Consider the following 24,456-nt stretch of genomic DNA (forward strand, 5'->3'; position numbering starts at 1 on the left):
ACATGATTATGCACAGCTGGTAGGGGTATAAATTAATACAGGCATCATGGAAACCAGTTGGAGAGTCGTCAAAAATAGAACTACCCTATTACCTAATTATCTTACTCCTGGGCATACATACCCAGAGAACTCCATCCGCTACCACAGATATTTGCACTCCCAGATTACTGCTTCTTTATTCACTATAGCAAGAAAATACAATCAACCTAGTTGTCCTAGAAAAACTGAAAATCTAGTACACATATGAAGTGGAAAACTCATCTCTTAAAAAACAAACAAAAAAAAAAAACCTAAACTAAAATTACAACATTTGAAGGAAAATGGAGGGGTCACATTATCAGATAGCCTGTATATCAGGTATTTACGATTCATATCAGTAGCAAAATTACAGTTATGAAGTAGCAATAAAAATTTTTATGATTTGGGGTCACTACAACATGAGGGACTGGATTAAAGGGTCACAGCATTAAGAAGGCTGATAAGCACTGGCTTAAAGTACCTGTTAGTTAGGTCACATAGCTCAGAAAGAAACAAACATGTCCTCTCTCATATGCAGCAACTAGCCTAGTGTGTTGTGGGTGTGGATGTAGGGTGGGTGGAGGTGTGCCAATGTAAACATAGATTCAGTGAATATGTAAAAAGGAAAAGGAAGAGTTAATATTATAGGGTAAGAAAGAAAGAAAGCAATGCAGGTAATTAACAGTTGAATCTTGAAAGACGTCTTGGGACTACTTCAAATTTTTGGTTTTCAGATTAGGGATGTTCAAACAATTCCTTACTCTCTTCTCAGTAACTCTGCATTTTTTTTTTTTTCCTGTAGATGTTCACAAGCTAAATTACATGTTAGCTACCTTCTCAAAGTTGAAAATGGTACTTTACTAAAAAGGCTTATACAAACTCTCTTCTCAAATATGATGTTATAGAGTAATACGTTTACTTTGTATTTGTCATATAAGCTTCTTATAAAATGTTTTGTGTGCAGATTTCCTATATTCCAAGCCATACACACAGGTAATCGATACATTCAATGTAAATACTAGAAAAAAAAATCAAAACGTTTCAGACAGAAATTTATTTCCAATTGTTAAAGACTTCTGCTAAAGCAGGCGTGGTGGCGCATGCCTGTAAGCCCAGCACTCGGTGAGGCTATGACAGGCAGATCTCTGTGAGTTCGAGGCTAGCCTGGTCTACAAAGTGAGTCCAGGGTAGCCAAGTCTACACAAAGAAACCCAATCTCCGGGGGCAGGGGTCGCGGGGAAGATAAAGACTCCTCCTAAAAGGGTGCTTGCTAGTCGACTATAAAAAAGTTCTGTGAAAACAGGGACTTTTTATGTCCTAGGTCTTGCATACTGGCTGGGCTTTGATGAAGAGTGGGTAAATGTATGAATTAATCAATGGATGGATGGATGAATGAACCAACTATTTTAAAAAAAAACCTGTTCAACGAGGATCATTGTGCTAAGCCTTGAAAAATTAATTCACTCGTATACATAACACTAACCTACATTTAACTGCCATCTCTACGGACATTTAAATACAACACTAGTATACTATTTGTGAAAAACAACATGAGCTAGAGCACGTCTGACTACCGTTCAGAAGCCGAATTATGAACCTAAGAAAAATCACACTTAGAAAACAAATATTTTAGCTTATGAATCTACAAAGAACGCAAGAACAAAAATAAAATACAGTTAGCATACAATTTAATAATTGTACCTGTGATGCCACGCAAATCAAACTCAGATGAGGGTAAACTTATATTTCGTTTAAAGAAAACGAAAACAAATACACTAATCCGCTGCATCCTACTAAGAATCACTTTACCTAACTACAGCACCTCCCTGGCATACTCACTTATTAAAATATATATATATATATATATATATATTTTTTTATTATATATATATATTATATATATATATCACATTCTAGATTCCTCGACTGCTAAATTCTCCCACAATCTTCACCCATAACCCAATCCAGTCACTATTCTGTGTAGAGGGGGAAATGCAAACCAACAGCTTTTCATCTTAAAATCTACACGAAAAGCGATGTTACCAGGGATTTGTAATATTTAAGAAAGGGGGAAAAAAAAAAAGTAAAGAAAAAGAGGTTACACACAGAACTTGTGGCCACCCTGTGTTGGTACACGTGGGCAATCGCGTAGTTTTCATCCCCACCCCCACCTACAAACTTAGGTGAGCTGGGACGCGGGGCAGAGGGATGACAGCTCGGGCCGCCGGAGTCCTACCTGGCCCCGCGACCAAAGCCGACCAGCCGCACTCTTCAGGTCGGGCCCCCGCGCCTCACCTCTCTCCAGCTCACCTCAGCCCCGCCGCTTCACGGGCGTCCGGCCTCCGGGAGGTTTGCTTTCTCTTCCCGCTCGGGCGGTGCGGAGAGCTGCACCCCGCCCTGCTCCGCACCTCACGCCAGACGGCGGGGGTCGCTCGCAATTCGCGGCTTAGCCCGCGAGGGCTGCCCAGCTGGCGGACCCCAAAGACCCAAAGACCAGCGCGGAGCCTAGAGGAGGGGCGGGGCGGAGCCGGCGCCGACGACACGTCATCAGCCGCGACGCCGGCGTCGACGCGTCAGCACCCGGCGGGGGTGGGGTAGGGGTGGTGTCTGGTATCAGCATCTCCATTTGGCTTGCGTTCTGCTCGTGAGGACTGCTACTAGCTCCCTCCTTCTTTGCCTCCAGCTGCCTCATTTTACCCATCCTAAACCTCCGCTCATCTCTGATAACTGCACAGAGGACATAATTCCTTTGAAAAGTAGAGACCGGTGAGTCAGAGTCCCGTGATCACTGAACGGTTCCGCCCCGCCTGCTCTAGGTTCAAGTTTCGTTTTCCTTAAGTTTCATTATTCTCAACATAGTACTTATGAAGTTATTTCTGACCTTCAAAACAAAACATCTGATGATAGCAACTGAAAAGTAGAAAAGCTAGCCTAAAGAACTGTGCGTTAAGTTTAAGCTGATGAGCAAGGATGTAGATGTGGTGTGCCTTGTCATCCTACCCTTCCAGTCCCCTTCTTCCTAGGAGGTGTGCCCTAATACTAGAACCCTGTCTTATAGAAGCTGCTAATGTTGATCGAACAATAAGCTTCACTTGCCAGAACCACTGGAAATTCTGTGTTCCAGGTTGAATATAGTAAGAAGACTTCAATCACGAAAGTATTATTTGAGAAATTAAAATAATGACAACAACGCAGGCGTCCTGAAGTATAGATGGAGCTTGATAAGATGTATTAAGAGGAAAAGGTGCTGGACTATCAGCAATATAAAAGACCCATCTTGTGATACGTATTTGTTTTGTGTGACCAGAACTTCATGAAAAAAAGATTTCAGATTCTGAGAGTTCCTTCTAACACAATCTAAAGAACCACAAAAGTAATATATGACCATCTGAATCTCTACATTTCCCCCTAAGTAGATGCTGAATGCCTACAAAATAGGAATTTGGGGCAAGGGAGAAGCCTATCAAGAGAATTAGTGGCTGGTTTTGTTAAAAGTTACTCCAGGCTCATGGTTCGAGAAGTCAGGATCTACATAGCATTTCAAGAATTTACAGTCTAACTCATTTTATCACCAGACTTGGTGATCCCAGACACTCTTGCTCCCACTAGAAAAAGAATGCTAGGAGAGTCGCAGAAGAGACTTAATGCAAAAGCAAGTTCATTATAGTAAAAAAAAAAAAGCAGAAGCAGATTCCCGTATAAGAAGGCCATCTGAGACCAGGCAGAGGTGGTATGAGTTGCAAGAGAAATATTTTGCTAATCTTAGGCATATGATTGTGGGATTTTCAGAAACTGAGAGAGCTTTTCTAGGAAGCAGGGAAGGAATAGTGGTTGGTTCAAACATGGAATTACAAAACCAAGATGGGGATATAAGAAGCAAACAAAACCACTGGAGTGAAATTTTGCCTGAAAGGTTCAAACCTCTTGAATTACTGAAGGGAAAGCTTGAAATCTCAGTCTCAAAGCAAAGTACAGGCAAGTAGAGTATTTATAATGTGAAGTTTCAGTTGTCTTTAAGCCATGAAATCAAGATGGTATCTATGCACAGTATAATATGCACAGTGCACTGTCACTCAGAAATTCTCCAGAACTTGTCACTCAGTGTTTCTTGAGGGATTTCATCATACATGCCTGATTGATTTATTAACATATTGACTGATTGATCTCAGACCACAATTACTGTTTAATCTGAAGCTAATATCCTTAGTTATACTGAAAGTTTTGTGGTTGTAAGCCATTAACCTAAATTCACATGGCTATGGCCAGAACTAAATCCAAGTCACTTCAGGCCATCCCCTTTGACCTAAGGTCCATAAGCAAACAAACAAACCTGTAAGGTTGAGGAAAAGCCAAACCTTTTCTTTGGACAAGGTGAAATCCTTTATTGTATCTCCTCCAAATATCCCATAATCTAGAAAACAAACCCCTTCCAAACTGCAGTTAGTTTCTTGATCAAAAATGATTTTCTGAATTTTGAAGTTCATGACTTTTTACTGTTAAAAGTTTTAAACTGTTATGGAGTTGATTTATTTGATGATATTGAGATTGCAAAGTAGTCTTAACATTCTCTTGTGTTAGTGAGATTTTTATCACTGTAAAAAATGCCTGAGGAAAAAATTTAAAAGGACAAAAGGGTTGTTTTGGTTCACAATTTCAAATGATTTAGTTAAAATTTCACTGTCTCTATTAGTTTGAGCCTGACCCAAGTCATAATACTGTGGAGCAAGAGTGTAGGATGGAGGCAGCTTCTTACCTCATGCTTCTTCCTGACTACCAGGGAGCCAGAAGAGACAGAGGGCATAAAGGATTGGAGGCAAAATATACCACTCAAGAGAGTATACCTAACAACCTACTTCTTCTAAGTAGAACTAACCTCCTAATGGTCCATTCAATTTTGAATTCATTAATGATCAATCCATTGATGAAGTTTAAGGCTTTTTGATCAGAAGTTAGATCACCTTTGAAGGCTGTTCATTCTGAACGCTGCTGCATTAAGGACCATGACATGAGTCCTTGGGGATAATTTTATTTCCAAAACACAGCATTTCTAATTTGCTAACATATATAAATACGAGACGTCTAGTAAGGTTACTTTCTGTAGTATTTTTCAAACACATAGTTATAGCTCCTTGTAATCCAGCACTCAGAAGGTAAAGACAGAAAAAATTGTGAGTTCTAGGCCACCCTGGTGCCACATAATTTCCAAAGGCAGACTGGGCTACATAATAAAAAAGGCCCTGTCTTAAACTCAAGGAGTAATAATGTAATTCAGTGGTAGAGTGTTTGCCTAATATACATGAGAACATTTGTTTAATCTTCCCCACTACCACAGAAAAGTATAGTTATAGTAGAAAATAAAATTTGAAGTTTCAAGGAGCTGTACTTTATGGAAATACCTTGTCTCAAAACAACAATAGAGGGCAATTCCACATCAGACTGATAGTGAAAGAAAATATGTCAGGCTAAATAATGACAATTCACAGGTTTTTTACCAAATTCTCCTGGGAATAATGAAGGTATGTAGGATCTTTAAGGTTGTCTGTGAATTTGGAATTTCTTTGTTTACATAAGCATGTTGAGGAGACATCGTTATACTATTCCTTTACAACAAAGAAAACACTGGAAGATTTAATATCTAACTAACTAGGCATAGTGCCACTTACCTGTAATCCAGCAACAGATCTAAGGCAGAACATTTGAGGCTAGGAGTTCAAGACCAACCTGGGTAACATAATGAGAAGGTTGTCTCAAAACAAAAACATGTAAAGGTTATTGTGAAAAACAGTATTATTCATGTCATTGAAGAATCCAAGTTAGCTTAAGTTAGCTATAGCTCAGTCATGTTACATATATGTTTGCTGCTGAAAGTAGCCAAATAGGTCAAGGTAAGAAAAATTTCCCCTGCTACACCCCACAGCCTCTACCCCACCTTACCCGGAATCCGTTAGCCTGAGATTGTGTAAGATTCCAGGTGACCTGAGCTCAGACACATTAACAATAGCATTGTTGGCTGAAAGCAAGAACAAACAGAGCAAGTTAACATTGTTTGCCGAGCAAGAGCCCTACACCGCACCCTGCCTGCTCTGAATTTATTGCTTCTACCTCACCCTGCTTGGAATTTACCGGCCTCCGAGAAAAGGCCACATCCGTATATCTTACCTCAAACATCTGTCAGAATCAACTGCCCCCAACCCCCAAAAGGTTACCTTTGTTAGCTCATCCATTGTTAACTAACCACTGTGCTGAGTTCTGCTTCTGTAAAGGTATTTAAACCCTCAGCTTTTGCAGGACGGGGTCCTCAACTCTTCTGAGCTTAATGGACCCTGGTGTGTCGGCTCAATAAAATTCCTTTGCTTTTGCATCAACTCTGGACTCTGACTCTCAATTAGGCTTCCAAGAATAGACTCTGACAGTCTGTGACTGACATCTTTCTGTTAAAATACTTTTCAATGTCATTTTCAGTAGGTACAGTCTTGTTTGAAACTGATAAATGAACATTTCTTTTGTTGTTTTTAATATATAGTAGAAATATAGATCTTGAGTTTCTATAGACTCGAGACTGAACTATAACTTCAGAAACTCAAGCAAGACCATGGCAGTGCATGGCAATTTCACCATGTGTCAGATAGGCAGCTATCAAGGAATCATGATTTATGAAGGGCAAAGTTAACATCAGGCATAAAATTCTGATCTCTAGGCCAAAGAGACTTGACCTAAGCTACATTTAGCACTATATCTATAGCACTGTTGGTTAATTTGAAAATTGAACTATCCCTTTATGCAATTGCTGTATGTTGAGTATCTATTGTAAGTCAGAAAAGCACATTATTTGGAGTTTTGCAATTGGTAAACACCTCAAGTACACATACCTGCTGCTTGCCAGACATTGTACTGAGTACCGACAAACTATGAGAGTACGTTCATTCATTACTATATAACTGTTCTATTCAAAATAGTTAGGGAATGGAAACAGCCTAGATGTCTGTCATCTGATGAAGGGATAGTCAAGATATGAAACATATACACAGTGGTACAATATTCAATTGTAAAGAAAAATGACATTTGCAGGTAAATGGATGGAGCTGGAAATAATCATTTTGAATGACATAACCTGGACCCAGGAAGACAAATTCTGAGAGCATTGTCTCTCATTTGTTGATATTAACTCTGAACCTTTAGAGATGCATGTTTAAATTGAATACCTTAGATGGAAAGTAACTAGTAATGAATCACGGGGATGGGATTTGAAGGGAAGAGTGGTAGAACACAAGTGATATGAAGGAAGAATGGAGAATAATGGAACAGGAAGGGTTAAATGGCATCAGAGATGGGAAGCGCAGGGCAGAGGAGAGATAACACTAAAGATCTTTGGAAATGCCACATGGAAACCTACTTTAGAAGCTTTCTAAAATATCACAAATATAGTGAGGGGGGGAGATCTTATAATGAGAGAGTAATGCCCTGCCCAGATACCACGGGCTATAAGAACTTTAAAAAAGTGATCCTGGTATGGGTTTGTTGCTGGTTGGTATGATCCCATAGACACTCTGTAAATATTACAGGACATTGCCATTGCTCTGGGTATTCCTCCAGAACTTGGTAACAAGACCCTGTTGTTATTAGCGCCACACTCTAACCAACTAAGCTAACCAGCCAGTGGTAGTGGTACAAGACCCTATTGTTAAAGATACCATGTACTTGAGTTATAGGATATTGAAAATCAAGTATGTACCTGGATATTTCATCCCTACTGACTAGGTATGTAGTCCTGCTGAGCTTTGAGTCTTGCAAGCTACAATAACAACCTGCCTGGAAAGATAGATCCCCTGGTACAATAGTCTAATAACCAACCAACCAAGGTAAATCCATATCCAGCCAACGTGCAGAGAGTAGGAGACTGTGGAGTAATCAGCTCTAAATGGAAAAATCTATATTACACCTCCTAACCTCAGGTTTAGGGATCATCTCAGAAAAGGACATGAAAGCACTGTAAGAGTCACAGGTAGTGGACATTTCCAGTGAAAGTGTTTAGACATGACAGTATCATTTCACGCATGAACTCATAGTGGCTATTATTGCATGTACAACACCTGCATAAGATCAAGCTAGCCAAAGTTCTATGATTGGGAGAGGTAGTCATGAATTTCCACCCTTAGCTGAGGAGCTAGTGGCAATTGATGGCTGTTGGATGGAGAGGGAGTCAGTTTCTAAGATTTTTTAATATCAAAAGAAGGAGCTTAGTGTGGTTAGAACTTTGTCATTTGTTTGTTTTGTTTTTACTCATAAAAGGAAAACTGGGGATAGTTAATGCTATGACATTAGGACTTAAGTATAAACAGCTCAAAGCCTATAAAGTAGCCAGGCCCTCCCTGAGGACCTCTAACCACTAGGCTCCACTCAAAGAACACTCTAATAGCCATAATGGCTGGGACCAGCAGGCAAGCTCCGCCCTACAGAGTAAAAGACCCAAGATCAGTACTTGAAAACCTATCAATCCCCATTCTGGAAAGCTCCACCCCTCTTCTAAGAAACCCTATTTAATTCTGTTTTCCATTCGTTTCTCTGCTGCATCTCAATTCAACAGAGGCAGCCACCTTCCTAGGGTTTTCCCTCTCAATATATCTTTTATGTGAGGTTTGTTATGTGGCATGACTTTGTGGTATTCCTGACTTCCAGGATACTTTTCCCTATAGAGCTGTAACACTTGCATTGGGGAATTTTCTCCATCCCTCAGATTCTCCCAGCGAACCGCAGAGCAATAATATTTCCCTTGATACCATGATTCAGATAGGCTCTCATGGTGGCTACAGTCCCTGTCTTTGGCTCCAAGCTGCAGTGGGATGCCATCCCTCATCTGTGGACCACTCACGAAAGACTCATCTTCTGGTTCACCAAGTTCTCAGCACCCCATCCACCAGCAGTAATTAGATAAGTTTCCCCTTTGGTTGGTGTAAACACTTTTCTGAGTCCAAGAAAGAAACTATTACGCATCTGGTACCCTTCTGGTACTCTTAGAGGCAGATAGACTCAAGCTGTGGTTTTTAAAGTTATGGCTAGCTCTCTTCACCTGATCCCATCTCCACCATGCTTGACTGCAATTCTGCAGTTTCCTTAGTCCTAAATGGGCTAATGTACCCCTTCCTGTCCTATTTTTACCTTTCTTTTGGATCTACCCATAATCTCACAGCTTCTCTTGGTCCTAGTTGCTTTTGTGACTTGATTGTCCAACCTTTTCCTACAGCTCAGTTTTCATCCTCCCCTTCTGTCTTCCTCTCCTTCTGGCTTCCATGAAAGCCCTGGTATTAAGTGCTGAGTCTCTTCGAATGCTTAGCCAGGCTAAGCCCTTGACCCCTGTTGAATGCAGTGATGACCCAGTGAATGGCTTGTGTCTTCCTTCAGTTTTTTCTGAGTCCTGGAAACACCAGTGACTACAGGTTACTATAACATTATTTCTTCCCCATCTCATCCTGAGGAATGGTGTCTTCCATGCCTTCTCATTCTCCTAAGGAATGCCTTTCAGAAAATCTCCAGCCTCTCTACCTGACACCTGACCTGAAGGGCCCTGAACTTGTTCACCTTTGCAATTGAATTTGACCCCAATACAGTTTAGATAGCCAATAAAAATGGCTGCATAGCAGCACCCTTGATCCTAGTATTATTCAGGACCTTTACAACAACTGTGAGCAATAGGGCAAATGGAAAGAGATTTTCTATGTCCAAGCTTTCTCTTACTTCTTCGCCAAGACTTCTGTTCCCACTGTTCCCCCACTCATCTACCCATGAAGCCTGAACAAGATTATTTGTTCACTGCTTAGCTCCAGTTGATGAGGTTTCCCCCTATAGGTCTCAACCCACAGCCCTCTCTCTTTCTCCAGCCTCTCTTGTTTCCCTTTTTCCTTCCACAATGACTGGCTGCCCAAATTAACCCTCCTTGGCACCTACTACTCTCAGCTCATTGGCTCTCCCTCGTCCTCCTGCTACTTCTTTTTGCTATGCCATGGTACCCTTTTTACCTTCCCCTACCTGGCCCAAACAGGCCACCGGTCTCCCATTGTGGGAAGTTACCAGGGTGAACAGCTTTGTCAGAGTACATGTCCCCTTCTGATTAAGTGTACTCTCTCAAATAGAAAAGATATTGGTGTTGGTGTACTTTTTAATATACTTTATTTGGGTTCTTTATGTCTTTTTCTCCTTGATCCACCCAATCCCTTCCTACACTAGGTAGGAGAGAGGTTAGAAGGGAGAGGGAACAGAGTTTTCTTTAGTTACTTTTGCCTGATTAGTGTCTTTAGGTTCTTTGGGGCAATACCAGTCTCAGTAGTGAGAATATCTAGCAGTCCAGCAAACAGCAAATGAACCAGGAGATATTTATAAATTCTCCAAGTCCTCAGAATTGAATTATCTGCATATGATGAGGATCACATCCTTCTCCAAGCTGCACAGGGCAATTATTAGCTGTGGACAAAATAAAAGCAACACCATAACCCACACTTGGAATTAAAACAAAAAACCCATTTACATAACATAACTGAGTTTTTAAAGAAACCAAAACTTTTAGTTTAAAAAAGGGTCTTATCTCTAACATGAATAATCTATATATAAAAAGAATAATTATTGGAAATATCAGGTAACAATTACATTTACAATGTCCAGTCCATTTTTATTGGGCACACTTGGAAAAAGTATCCCACTGTCTATCCTATCCTGGTGAGTGCAAAGTCCTGTACCTAAATCACTTTCTTTTAACTTACATTTATCAGCCTAGAAACATCTTTTTAGACCTAAAACATATTCTGAGGTCACAAACAAACTTAATTGTAGTAAAACTATGACTGCCTAGTCTTCAACTTTATCAGAGACTGGAAAAGGAAATAATATTACATAAGTATGTAGGAAGCATAGAACAAGCAGCTTCCAGAAACTATAGAAATTACAGAAGCAGTCGATTGCTTAAACAGTCACCAGAGGTTTTCTGTCTGTCATTGGAGCATTTAATCTTCAGCCTGGTAGCCCATAATATCTGACAGACTTTTCTGTGCACCAGGAATTTTGAAGAACTGACCTACTTGTTCTTGGACACTCCATTTACCAGTGCCTGTTTGTTAACAGTTTGGACAGCATGCTATCAGTAGCTTAAGAACAGTTGTTTGCCCATTGGCTATCTTCCCACATTTGCTTCTTTATGCCCATTATCTTCTTGGAAGTAGATTTGGGGTGCTGCCAGGAGCATATGTGTTTCTCTGTTAGAAAAGCCTTTTTCTAGGCTTAGATTTTTCAAAAACCCACTCTAGCATTCTTAAACACTTCCATCTCCCTTCCAACCCACTGACCAGAGATAGCAGAGCATGAAGGTTTATAGGAGCAGGGGATGTGGACCTTTTAAAAAGTATTCTTTAGGATGATTCTATTCTGCATTGTCAGGATACCAGCAATCTAGTCAAATAGCAAGGAACAAACAGCAACAAGAATCAGCAGAAACAGCAAAACTCCACCAAATTGACATGAGTCAGAAAGGGCCAAAATCAGCCAGAGTACCAAGAGAAGTTCTCTGGAGCATTTCTCTCTGCGAAGGGAAGTGTCAAAAACGGAAATCCAGTGAAGCAATGTAAATAAACCATTGCAAGGTGTAGTGATGTAAAAGTGTTCTCACTGTCTGGGGCTTCTATTTATATTTATATTTTCTTCTCAGAATCCACTCACAGATGTTTTCAGCTGGTCAAAATCATGCACAAGAAGACCAGCAGAGCCAACTAACCCGGGCCCATACGTGCTTCCTGAGCCTGAAGTTCTAACCTAGGACCATGTATAGACTAGACATAAGCCCCCATACACAGATGTAGCAGACGGGCAGCTCAGACTTCTTGTGGGTGCCCTAGTAAAGGGAAGAGATCACTTTCCTGCTTTTTGATCACTCTTTGTTGGTAGGGCTACTTCACCAGGCCACAAGGGAAGAGGATGTGCTCAATCCTAATGTGACTTGATGAGCTGCTGGTGATGAGCTCCCCTTTTCTGAGGAATAGGAAAGGTGGTATGGGGGAAAAGGGCAGGAGGGTGGGACTGGGAGAAGAGGGAGAGTAGGCTATGATTGGGATGTAAAGTGAATAAATAAATTTAATAGTAAAAACAGGAAATGTTCTTAGGACCAGTTCATTTCCTGCTCACCCATGCATACTTGCCATAACTTCTATCACATTAATAAAATCCAAAGAACTCTACAGTCCTGTGATTTGTTTCTTGATTTCTTTTGTTCCCCCCTATTCACTGTCATACTTGGCCTTGACCACCACACTTTCTTCCTATTACCAACCCTACTAAGCATGTTCAGTCACTCTTTAGTCATTCATTAATTTAATAACCTAAATTTTACATCTACTAAAAGTCAATTTTTTTTAGTATGGTTGATGTAAAAAATCTTGGTGTTATATTTTAAGAAATAGTGCTTCTCTATAGGGTTTAAAAAACAATAGACAATAAAATAAAAACTAGGCCATAGATAGCAGCTAAAACAATAAGCTAGCAATGAATCTGAGGCTATAAACAACCAAGGCAACCATTTTCATATCAGATATTATTTTAGTTTAAGCTGTCACAAGTTTTAATGATACTATAAAAATGCCTTTACATTATCTTTTTAGAATGGATGTTTAAGGAGTTCTTGTTTTAAATGTGAAGAGCCTATCCATATAGTCCATCTTACGCTATTGTATTTTATCAAAGTTCTTTGTTGAAAGCCTAAATGTTTTTGGAGAAGAAACAAATTATATATTATGAATATCAAATAATCATATCTGAATTGTTCCACTAATATATATTAATTTAATAAAATTGTACATCTGGCAGGCTTGTATCCAGCTGCTACTATAAACTCAAGGGAAGGAAAAGAGCTTTGAGGGAACAAAAAGTAAGTGAATGCACAACCTGAATTTAATTTTATGCAGGGTTCAAATGTATTCAAATTAGAAACCCCAAATGGCATATCAGAAAGCATAAAAAGAGCAAATGTTAGATATTTGGTGTTCTTCCTGAAACCTAGGGAGTACAAACAAATTGAAACCCCAGATGTCATAAAAGTTCTTCACTATTTGGAGGAGAAAGACAAGATGGTGAGTTCAGACCAGGTTCTGAATAGTAGATCATAGAGACTGACTGGAAACTGACTATTTTAGTTTACCATGATGATGCCTTCCTTTACTACCATAGTATTGGAATATAAAAATAAAATATAATTCACAATTCCTGCCTCCCTAGTTAACTATTTTTTGTTCTTTTTCTATATCCTCTTAATATTTATTCTAAAGTTTTTCTGAATTGTAGTCATGGACTTAGAATTTCTTTGAAACATAAGCACTTCTTTATCTGGTGTCTTAACACTTTAAAATATAATTACATTTCATGTTATTCTTCCCTCCCCGTGTGTGTGTGTGTGTGTGTGTGTGTGTGTGTGTGTGTGTGTGTGTGCGCGCGTGCATATGCATGGGGAGGACAGATGTCAACTTCAAGTGTCTTACCTTGAAACTCATCTACCTAGATTTCTGATAGTGCATTGCTCACTGAGTAGGCTCCAGGGATCTTTTTATGCCTCCACAGCAGGGAAATTACAAATGTAGTCCCAACAAAACTTTGTATACAATAACCCATAGGCCTTCCCTTTTTTCCTTGGTCTTAAGTTTTATTCAATTATATTCTTAGTTTTTTTTTTTTTTTTTCTTTCTTTCTTTCTTTTTTAAATTAACTTCTTGCAAGCAGGTGTTTTGCTATCTAGGGAACTTCAGTTTATGCATAATTAGGATTAGAAAGCAAGAATTGTTATGGCCTGAATGATGTTACTTATAAATGCTTGCTGTATTGATTTAACTTAGGGGATATGGAACTATAACGGATAAGGTTGAAGTCTGACATTACCAGGTCGGTATTTGTGCTTGGTCTCTGATTGTGGACTTCCTTTTCTCAGAATGGTTCTCATTCCACCTGATCTGGTAACCCCAGATCTTGTAAGGGGCATCACATAGCCCTCAGAGTAGATCACAGGTTTTCCTGATAAGAACTCTGGTTTAGCAAACCCCACCCTATGCTAGACTCCAGCAAATAACTTTAATCTTGCCTAGGAGCTATTCCGTCAACCATAGGATAATTCAGTACTATGATTTCTTTCTTGGTATAGGACCCTGTGCCACTGCATGTAGATTAAGTATCCTGGCTCTCCTAGCCACCAGTAAATCAGACACATTTATCCTCAAACCCTTCCCCCACTGCGCTAGGTATATAAATAAAGGCTGGTTGGTGTGTGCGCCATTCTTTATGACTATCTGAGACTCTATTTATTCTGGGAAAAATTCATCACTGGACTCCTGGGGCTTGACTGTCAGTCAAAGCAATGATGGCAGACTGCTTTGTCAGCTGCTCCACCATTGGTAGCTCTGTGCTAAGCCTTGGTGAAGCACTCCTGGCCCTGCATCTCACCAGACCTGCCTGCCAGTGGCTTTCAGATATCCAGCTGTGCTTAACACAGCAGCTTAAGGAAGGCTGTATTACTTTGGGTATCAGCATTGGCTTGCAGAGTTCCTGGGTCTCCAATACCTTCTGATAAAAGCACCCTCTAAAGAGCTAAACTGTAATACTCCAAGGAAAACTCATTTATCATTTCTTCAGGTGAGACCAGGAACCTGCCACACTAGTCCACAGGCCGTGTCCTGAGGCCTCTATGCTGCCCCAAGCAAGAAATAGGACCTTGGGACCTTTGATCTCAAGGTCTGCCTATTCTGTCTAAAAGGAAACAGTACCTGGACCAGCTTGCTGGACACAGAATCCAGGCCATATGCAGAACTCTAAATGACAAAGAGACAGTTCATGTTTGTCATCATCGAATCATGCAGAAATATGAAAAGAAAGGAGGGGAAAAAAAGAGGTTACCAGCTTTTATCTAATATGTAAGGGAGAAGGTAAAGCCCTAGGGATGGCAAGTACAAGGATATCTCTCTTTCATTTATTTTTTAATTCAACAAATGCTTCTGAATGATCTGTTCTCTAATTTGTCGTGAATTTTATGAATTCAAAGGAATAGTATCAGTATCAGTATCAGGAATAGTATCAGTCTTTGTGGTATGTTTTGTCTAACTAGGAGTGACATGTAGAAATCATACAATGGAAGGTGTCAATCAAGACATGTACTGGTCGAACAATATAGCTCAGGGGTAAATTTGTAAGTTTGATGATGACCAGGAACTGACAGTAGAGGGAATTGACTCCTGAAAGTTTCCTCTGATCTCTATATTCTCTCCAAGGCACACATCATCCACACACATATACATCTTCACATACACAAGTGGATCTTTACACGAGTATCTTTACACAGACACATGCATCTTTCACACCTTCATGAGAATCTTCACACACACACACACACACACACACACACACACACACACACACACACACACGCAGTAGTAACGAATTAAATAATATTTTAAATTACAAGCAAAGAGACTGTGAATGCATTGAAGAGAAAAACATTAACTTGTGTTTATATATATGATCATGGCTGTTAAGAGTCGTAAAAAGTAACATTGGGATTTCCAGAAATGTAAAATTTTTCAGACCAATAAGTCTTAAGCAGAAAGGGTATTGTAGAGAGAGGGGAAAGGAATTAGAAGCAGAGAGCTAATTTATGAGCTTCAGCAGTCTAAGGGGTCAAACAGCCCAACCTGGACCAGTACCCATCCTAGGAAACACAGTTTGTATGAATTACCACCATATGCACCCAGTATTTAGTCAGTATTTGTGACTGCTTCTGGCTAGGACCACAGAACTGAGTAGCTGAAGAAAAAAACACACGCAATTTTTATGTTCTTGTTCCTAAGTGGAACTTTGTAGAATGCTGGCCTAAAGAGTAACAAAAGACCAAGTTAAGAAAGGTGTGTGTAGTGGAGAAAAGATTTGTGAAGCATTTTGGAATTCTTTTCCTCACCAGATAATGTGTTTATTTTGTTGCTTTTTATTACTCTGTCTCATTGTAAAAGTAATGGCTACTTATTGTAAACAACTTAAATAATACTTCATTATAAAATAGATGTAAAATAATTTGCTGTTTTTATAAAGTGGAGTTTTGTTTATTATTTAAAAGTACAAATATTTCCTATCTTAAAATGATTGGTATTAATAACTTTGACTTTACAATGGAATGAAAGCTATATGGACCCAGCAGACATCATACTTAAAATTTAGACCTGGATCTTTTCTCAGCCTAGGAAAACATTATGTACTGCTTCTGGGTGGGCCAAGGTAATGAGTTGCAGCTTTCAGGGGGTCACAGAATCACAAGGGAAAAGCACCTATGTTCTTCAGTGTACTGTGCTGCTAATCCATGCTGTCCGGTAGATCAGGTGTTGCTATGTACGATGTAAATAAAATGGTGTCATGACAAAATATATATTGGTTCTTAAAAGATAAGTTTAAAAACTCTATTATCCTAACATCTGATATTACATTTCTTTTAATTTTAATAAGAAAATGTTACAGAATACATGTAGCTTCAGACTAGATGCCATATGAAGAATTGTTCATATGGCATGAATGAAGATTTACAGATGTGTTTCTTCTGCTCACGCAAAGAGCAGCGAACTAGCCTTAATTGCTATGTGCACCTTGTACACCTCATACACTTATAAATTTAGGATGGTATAATGCCTGTGAGAAACTATATGTTTTCAGAACAAAAGAACCAGACTTTGAAGCTGGTTCAGACATGATAGGATTCATTCCTCTCAGCATGCTGGACTCTGACATCCTATATCCTTCATGTTCCAGCACCAAGTGCTTCAGTTTCTGTTCTCCATCAGAGCAGGGTAGCTCCCAAGACAGCTTCAAAGAAAGCTTCTGATCCCAATTGTTCCAGCATTTCAGTCTGCCACACACAGGACTTTTATTAATCCTGGAAGTTCTCAACATTTAGAAACTGGACCAAAAATGATATTCCTACTTTGTCTAACCATTTTCCCCAATTATATTGGCCCCTACAAAGATATTATTCATCCCAAATCATCCAGAAAAAAAAAAACATAAGATAATGACACCTCATTTCTCTTAAAGGAGGTTGGGTAGTTTTTGGTTACTTTCTTAGGCTTTAGATGTTTATTTTCACTGGGAATTGGTTATAAGTTACTATTGGTCTTACACAGAGAGAAAACAAAGTAGGACTCAGAGATGTCTCTCTTTCCCTTTATCATTGTTTCGTGAGTTTGGAGATGGGGGCTGAAAAGAGAGAAGGGGTAATGTGAAGGTGCATGGGGAAGATAGAACAAAAAGTGGATTGTTGAATAGATGCTTCAACTTAAGGCCTTACTTATTTTTCATTCAGTGGTATAGAAATTTGTATATTGATGCAAAATAAATTCATTTTTGGTACATTGGCATAAAATTCAAATTTAATATTATTCTTCACACACATTACATATATTTCTACTCTAATATGAGGTATTGTAGCCACACCACTCAAGCAGAATACAAGTTTTAGGTCCAATACTTTGAAAATGCTACTGCAGGCTGTTTAGGATAAGTAAATTAAACAAGTTAATTTTCAATTGATCAAATCATGGTTGTTCCAATTACTAGTCTATATCACAAGACTATAATACTATATGTAACAGATAGGTATGATTATATAGACAGATAAGGTAAAATAGATAAGGCCTTCAAAAACCTCAGAGTCCTACAGAATATAGCATTTAAAGATGTTTGTATTGTTTTAATGATTCTTTGACAACAAGACAGGTTAACTCCTGGCAACACCCAGCCTACCTCAAAGATGATAATGCGTATCAGTGAACCTCCTCATGGAGATGGCTTCAAATATGGCAAAGCAGCCACTGGGCAAAATGTCCTTGTTTCAACCACTGACAGAATTCTACATAAAACTTGGCAAGCTTGGATGCAGGCAGAGTCGCTGGCCAAATTCTGCCAAGACCGGGTAAGCAAGACCTCAATAGTTCCTGCCTCACAAATATGCCTGTCAGATACATTGGGCAGAGCTCAACCAATGTATAAATACTGCTCATTTCCTTCTCTCCATTTTATGCAGTCCAGGATCCCCTTCCCAGAGAATGGTGCTGTTCCTTGTGGCTTGTTCTTCTCACCCCAATCAATGCAAATTAAAATAAGGCCCATCAGAGAAGTCAAGAGGCCCATGTCCCTAATGATTCTAGATTCTACCAATTTGATATCAATAGACACCACTCTGACTTTCTCCTGTTTTCTTTCTGCTCTCCTGGTAAAAAATATTCATCTTTCTTTTGTTGGCCCACTTACATAATCCAGGATAATTTCTGTGTCTGAAAAGCATTTTTTGCCATGTAAGATAACAGCACAGGAGTGGGGACTGGTATGGCCTCTACTGTATCTACCACAGGATAGGAATGAGGAACACGGAGTGAAGAGGAATAGTGTAAAGATCTGTGGAAGGCAGCTGTCCAGTAGAGCAATGGAGCAAGCCACTGACTGTTTTGGAAATGTGATTTTCATGGTTCATAAGATCTCAACAACATAGTTGTAGTATCTGCTGTTTACAAAAACAATTTTGTGATAATATAAAAAATATACTGCAGCACAAAGAAAATAAGAAAACAGATGACAGCTCAAGGGAACAATTGGTTTATCACAAAGCAGAGCATGATTAATTGCCAAATATTTTTGCATAATAATTGTTATTGGAATTTTAAAAAGAAAAATTGTGTAATGATGATTAGTGAAACTGTTCAAATGAGGTCAAGGACATAAGTTTGATTTCTTTGTGGGCCATTTTTTCTGAGTTAAGTTAAACCATTTAATCATGTAAAATCTCTCTTTCTCTCTCTCTCTCTCTCTCTCTCTCTCTCTCTCTCTCTCTCTCTCTCTGTGTGTGTGTGTATGTGTGTGTGTGTGTTAAAGAAAATCAAGTAAAGTATGGTACAGTAGAATTACACTTCATTTGTACTGAAAAACAAATTCACAAATTTTAGCATTCATGTCCTTCTGATGTATATTTGTATATTAAAGATGGGACTTTGTTGTTAATTTAAACATGGGGTCTAATACATGTTTTTATATAATTATTACAGTGGCATTTTCTAACCTGCTATTGATCAATAAAAACACACATACCTGTTATATTTTCAAATAGTCTTGGTTTACCTGAAGTAGACACATATTAATCCCTTAAATTATCTCCCATAAATCCTTGCCCCAATGCTATGCTATCTGCTTCTAATAATTTCTGTCAGGACACTTTCAATCCATAAGCCCAAATACTTGCTAATGTTCTTCCTCTGGGCAAAATCCTCCATCCATGCTGACCATGTGTTTCTTACTCCACCTAACCCATGGCGGCCTTCTTCCTTCTTCTTTTCCTTCCTGATCTCCCCAAGATCCTCTTCCAATCTCCCAAGATCCTCTCAAACCTAGCCATGCCTATCCCATTTTCCTGCCCAGGTTGTGTTGGCTTTTTATTGCTCAAACAAGAATAGTTTTTTAGGCAAGGTTACAAATACTTTAGGATACGTGAGTCTGCTCATTTGGCCAGCAACCAGACCAACCTCCAAAAAGACTTTACTTGTATAATTAAACAAAATTGATTTTATAAGATTCATACATTTTGTGATTATAGGTACATTTTAAAATCATAGCTATTTTTCTCAAATATGTATACATATATCTGATATAAGTTTCTTAATATGTTGTATGTATTTCTCACAAGAGTTTTGGAAAATATTGGCATGGAAACTTATTTTTAGAAGGAAAAACATTCAGAAAGCTTGTTTTAGAAGTAAATTGTTACGTGACTATGGATAATACAAAGTTCTTTGGATAAGCAAAATCTTGGAGCAAGAAAAACAGAAGATTAGAATACAAATAGAATATAAACTTGGGATTCTGACAGTGTATTTGAGTCCTTGTTCTGCCTTTTATATAGTAATATGATTTTTATTCTCCACAGTTATGTGGACAGCGGGAACTGACTTTGACATGAACTCTGGTGCTCCATATTTGACCACCTCCCCTTGCTGGGGAGGCCTGATGTCACTCAAAGAAAGAAAAAGAAGGCTACCAAGATGAGACTCGATATCCTATGACCATATAGTGGGGAAAGATGTCCGCCTCGGTCTTAGACCTAGGGGAGGGGAATAGGGTGAAAGCAGGAGGGAGGGAGGAATGGGAGGATACAAGTGATGGGATAACAATTGAGTTGTAATCTGAATAAATTAATAAAATTAAAATTAAATACAAAATTATTTTCTCTGGGTCTCATTTTGTTAAATAGAGTAAATAGCATCTATTTTTAGAATTGTTTGGGGGAGAATAAAGACTATTTGTTTGTTACAGGTGCATCACAAAAGCTGTTTTATTTGCTATTATCAGAATCCACAGATATTCACCATCTGTACCCTAATGTAGTAATCCTCTGACAGGGACACATGTATTCTAAAAAAAGATGTACTGAATCTAGGATGGAACTGTACACAGTATTTTATTGTTGACAGCTTTTTTTCCTCTCAAATTTTTCAGCATGCTGTTAGGTGCCAATTATCAGTCCACTGGTCTTTCCATTGTTGATAACCTTGTCATTATTCTCTGAACACTTATGGTAAATCATAGATGTTATATGGAATAAAAACATTTTACATGTGTCAATGACCCAGCAAGGTAAAAGTAAACCAATTGTTCATAAGAATACATAGAACTTTTATTGTGTGGGAGGAATTTCTTGAGCATGTAGGAAAACATATAATGAACATTTTTCGGTATTTACTTCCACACCTGCCTTAAAATAGGTCTTCATCCTCCTCCACTAGAATCCATTATCCTTGTTTAATAGTCTTCTTAGAGATACACTGTTTTGACATTGAATTTTGTGTATGTGTATTTTACCCTGAGAAATGTTCATGAAATTTGTTCCACAACCAACCCTCTTGTGTTTTTATGTGTGTTCAAAATAACACCTTTAAGCAAATTTCTTCCTAAATTCTGGAAGTGGGAGGTTCTGTATCAAGTTGTTGACAAGTTTAATTTTTCCTGTGTCTGCATACACCCCTGTTCTGTGCATTACTCTCCTTTGTGAAGCCTACACTAACAGCCACAGATTGGCTTAATTACATCATAACAGCCGCGAATTCAAATGGATGGGCATTCTGGAAGTTTGGACTACATTTTGAGAGAGCTACAACTTAGTCTATAATACTGAAAAGAGAACTTGATTGGCCAAGTTTAGTTCCAAGCCATAAAAATAAAAATGCAAAGGTAAAAGAAACCTATATAAAGAAGAAAAGAAGTAGGTATTTAAAAATCTTAATAGGTGGCTTGTTCCTTTAGGAGAGTTTCAAAGGCAAGCATTTCTTTCTGTCTTTCTTTCCTTTTTTTTTTTTTTTTTTTTTTTTTTGTAAAAAAATATTCTTTGCCATCACAAGTACAATGTGTAATAGCATGTGATTGCTTCTAAACTTTTACAATTTATTTTTAAGAATTTCATACATGTATACAATGGAATATAATCATACCTAACCCATTTTCTCCCTCCCACTCTTCTCATATTCTCTTCAACATGCCCCCTCCCAATTTTATGTCTTAAAAAGAAACCCACTATAAAGGCATGGGTATGAGGTCATTCACTGGAGCAAGGAAACCCACTAGTGGTCATATCCTCAAAAAGATAATTTTCCTTCTTACACCAACTGTCTATTACCAAAAAGCATCTCAGTAAGGAACAAGCCTGGAAATGACCTAATCCATCCGTCTTGGGATTGCTTGCATACTTCAGATAGGCACAGGTAAAGACTTTCTGAACAAGACATCTATATATTTTGGCCACCTGATATAAAACAAGTTTTGTGTAGGTCATAGCTGCTGTGAGGTCATGCTGGCAATAGCTATGTTATATCCAGAAGACAGCATTTCACAGCATGCATCCCCAATTTATACTCTTACATTCCTTCCAGCTCATTTTCTAAGATGTTCCCTGAGCCTTGAGTGAGAATGGGGTGCAGTAAATATAGATATCCCATGTAGAGATGAACTCTGGATTTCTTACACTCAGCACTGTGAGCAATTGTGCATCTCTTCTAGCAGGCTACAAAGAAGAGACTTGATACCCTATGAGTATATAAAGGGGGAGGAAGTCCCCCTCAGTCACAGCCATAGGGGAGGGGAGTAAGGGGAAAATGGGAGGGAGGGAGGAGTGGGAGGACAAGGGATAGGATAACCATTGAGAGGTAATAAGAATAAATTAATAAAATAAAATTTAAAAATTAAGAAAAAATTAAGCATAATTATTAAAAAATTGTGCATCTCTTCAGTGGCTCCTATCATCAGCATAAAGAAACTTCTCTGACTAGGTCTCTAGATATACATGTAAACATTTAGAATGTGATTTGACACTGTGGCCATTTAGCAAATAACAAGAACAGATTCTCTTGTAGGGCTTATACCACAAAACTGCCACAAAGGAAAGTTAGCTGCATACTTCACAGGCACAAGTAAAGACTTTTGGAACCAGACTCTAGAAGCACAAGAAATAAGGACAATAATCAACAACTGGGATCTCATGAAATGAAAAAGCTTCTGATTGCAAAGGAAACTATGACATGAATGAAAAAACAGTTCACTGAATGGAAAGACCCTTTGCCAGCTATTCATCTGAAAGATTATTGTCTACAATATAGAAACAACAACAAAAACTTAAACATTAATAAAACAAACAATGCAATTAAAAATGGGCAATGTAACTGAATAGAACCTTCTCAAAAGAAGAAATGCAAATGGCTACGAAACACTTAAAATTAATGTGCTGTGTTCTTACCTGATTAAAATGCCTCAGGCTTGATTATACCAGCATCCCCACAAACATGAGTGTTCAATGACAGTGGCTTCAAAGTCACTAAATGACAAAATTTGTTTAGATCCATTGTATTGTATGGAACCACTATCACATGTGTCATTAGCCACAATGACATTATTTAGAACATGTATGTATTTGTTGCCATTTGTATGTCTGTTTTTGAAAAATGTCAATTTTGGTCTTGTGTTAATGTGTTTTCCGTTAATAACAAATACCTTAGGCAATTAACCTGAGAGAAGAAAGGTCCTTTCTGGCTCACGGTTTTGGAAACTGCAGTCATGACTGTGCTGATGATTCCAGACCTGTAGTAAGGCAGTGTGTCATAGGCAAGTAGGAAAACCAAGAGTCACCTCAATCAGGCTGTGAAACAGGAAGATGGAGGACTAGTGTCTCTGAATTCATCCCAAAGTCATGAGCCAATGACTAACAACTTCTCTCATTCTTACGGTTCCACCAGCTGCTCAAAGTGACAAATGTATTGGACCAAGTTTTTCCACATTGGCGTTTGAGGGACATTCATACAAATGACAATAGATCCTTTTGTTTCCTATTGAGCTGTTGTCTTCTTTATATCTTTTAGATACCAGTCACCAGATGCATTGTTTCCACATACATTGTCACATTCTTTAGGATGTCTCTTCACTCTGTTAGATGTTTCAGAAGCTTTCTATCCTGATTTAATCTTGTACATACTTTGTATGAACTTTATTAGGCATTTCTATTTTTAATTTTAATTTATTCATTCTACATCCCAATTGTAGCCCCCTCCCTTGTCTCCTCCTGATCCCACCCTCCCTTCTTCATTCCCCCTTCCCCACTCCTCAAGTCCTCAGAAAGGGGAACCCTAATCACCTATCATCTGACCCCAGCCTATCAAATCTCATCTGGACTGCTTATATCCTCTTCCACTGTGGCCTGGAAAAGCTGCCCTGCCAGGGGGAAGTGATCAATGAGTGGGCACCAGAGTCCTTGTCAGAAGCAGCCCCTACTCCCCATGTTATGTGATCCATAAAGAGACTGTGCTGCCTGTCTACTACATCTGAGCAGGGGTTCTAGGTACTCATCATGCATGGTACTTGGTTGGTGTATCAGATTCTGAAGGTCCCCTTAGATCCAGATTTTTTGGCTCCATTGGTCCCCTAATAGAGTTCCTGTCCCCACCAGGTCCTTCTATCCCCTAACTCTTCCATAAGACTCCCTATGCTCCACTGCAAAGTTTGTTTGTTCCTCAGCAGCTGCTTTGATCCCCTTCTGGGTGCAGTCTTTCATAAAAACTCTGTGGTAGGCTCCTGTCCTGTTCCTTCTCTTCAACCACTCCTGGTGTCTATTCTATTTGTCTTTCTGAATGAGAAAGCATCCTCCCTAGAGTCCTCCTTGTCATTTAGCTTATTTAGGCTTGTATATTATAGTGTGGTTATCCTTTATTTTGTGGCTAATATCTGCTTATAAGTGAGTATATACCACATGTATCTTTCTGGGCCTGGGTTACTTAACTCAGGATGATCTTTTCTAGTTCCATCCATTAGCACTGGAACCATGGCTCAGTGCTAAAGATCCAGTAACCATTTTTCTTTTGTAAG

At 38.8% G+C, this 24,456-nt stretch overlaps 1 protein-coding gene and 1 long non-coding RNA gene across 2 annotated transcripts in view; one reads left to right on the plus strand and one right to left on the minus strand.

The window, feature by feature from the left end:
* The window catches only part of Ascc3 (activating signal cointegrator 1 complex subunit 3), a 282,919-nt gene extending 280,402 nt beyond the window's left edge, over positions 1–2,517 (minus strand). The window contains 1 exon segment of the mRNA XM_051164237.1: positions 2,329–2,517. The gene's annotated coding sequence lies outside the window, so the exon portion shown is untranslated.
* Positions 2,518–2,689: 172 nt separating this feature from the next.
* LOC127205272 (uncharacterized) lies at positions 2,690–20,149 on the plus strand. Its single transcript, XR_007832602.1, has 3 exons — positions 2,690–2,784; positions 12,859–12,919; positions 19,982–20,149. It is a non-coding gene; the product is annotated as an uncharacterized LOC127205272 (long non-coding RNA).
* Positions 20,150–24,456: the final 4,307 nt, after the last annotated feature.

Source organism: Acomys russatus, chromosome 21 (genome assembly GCF_903995435.1).
Source record: "Acomys russatus chromosome 21, mAcoRus1.1, whole genome shotgun sequence".
NCBI classification, from domain to species: Eukaryota; Metazoa; Chordata; class Mammalia; order Rodentia; family Muridae; genus Acomys; species Acomys russatus.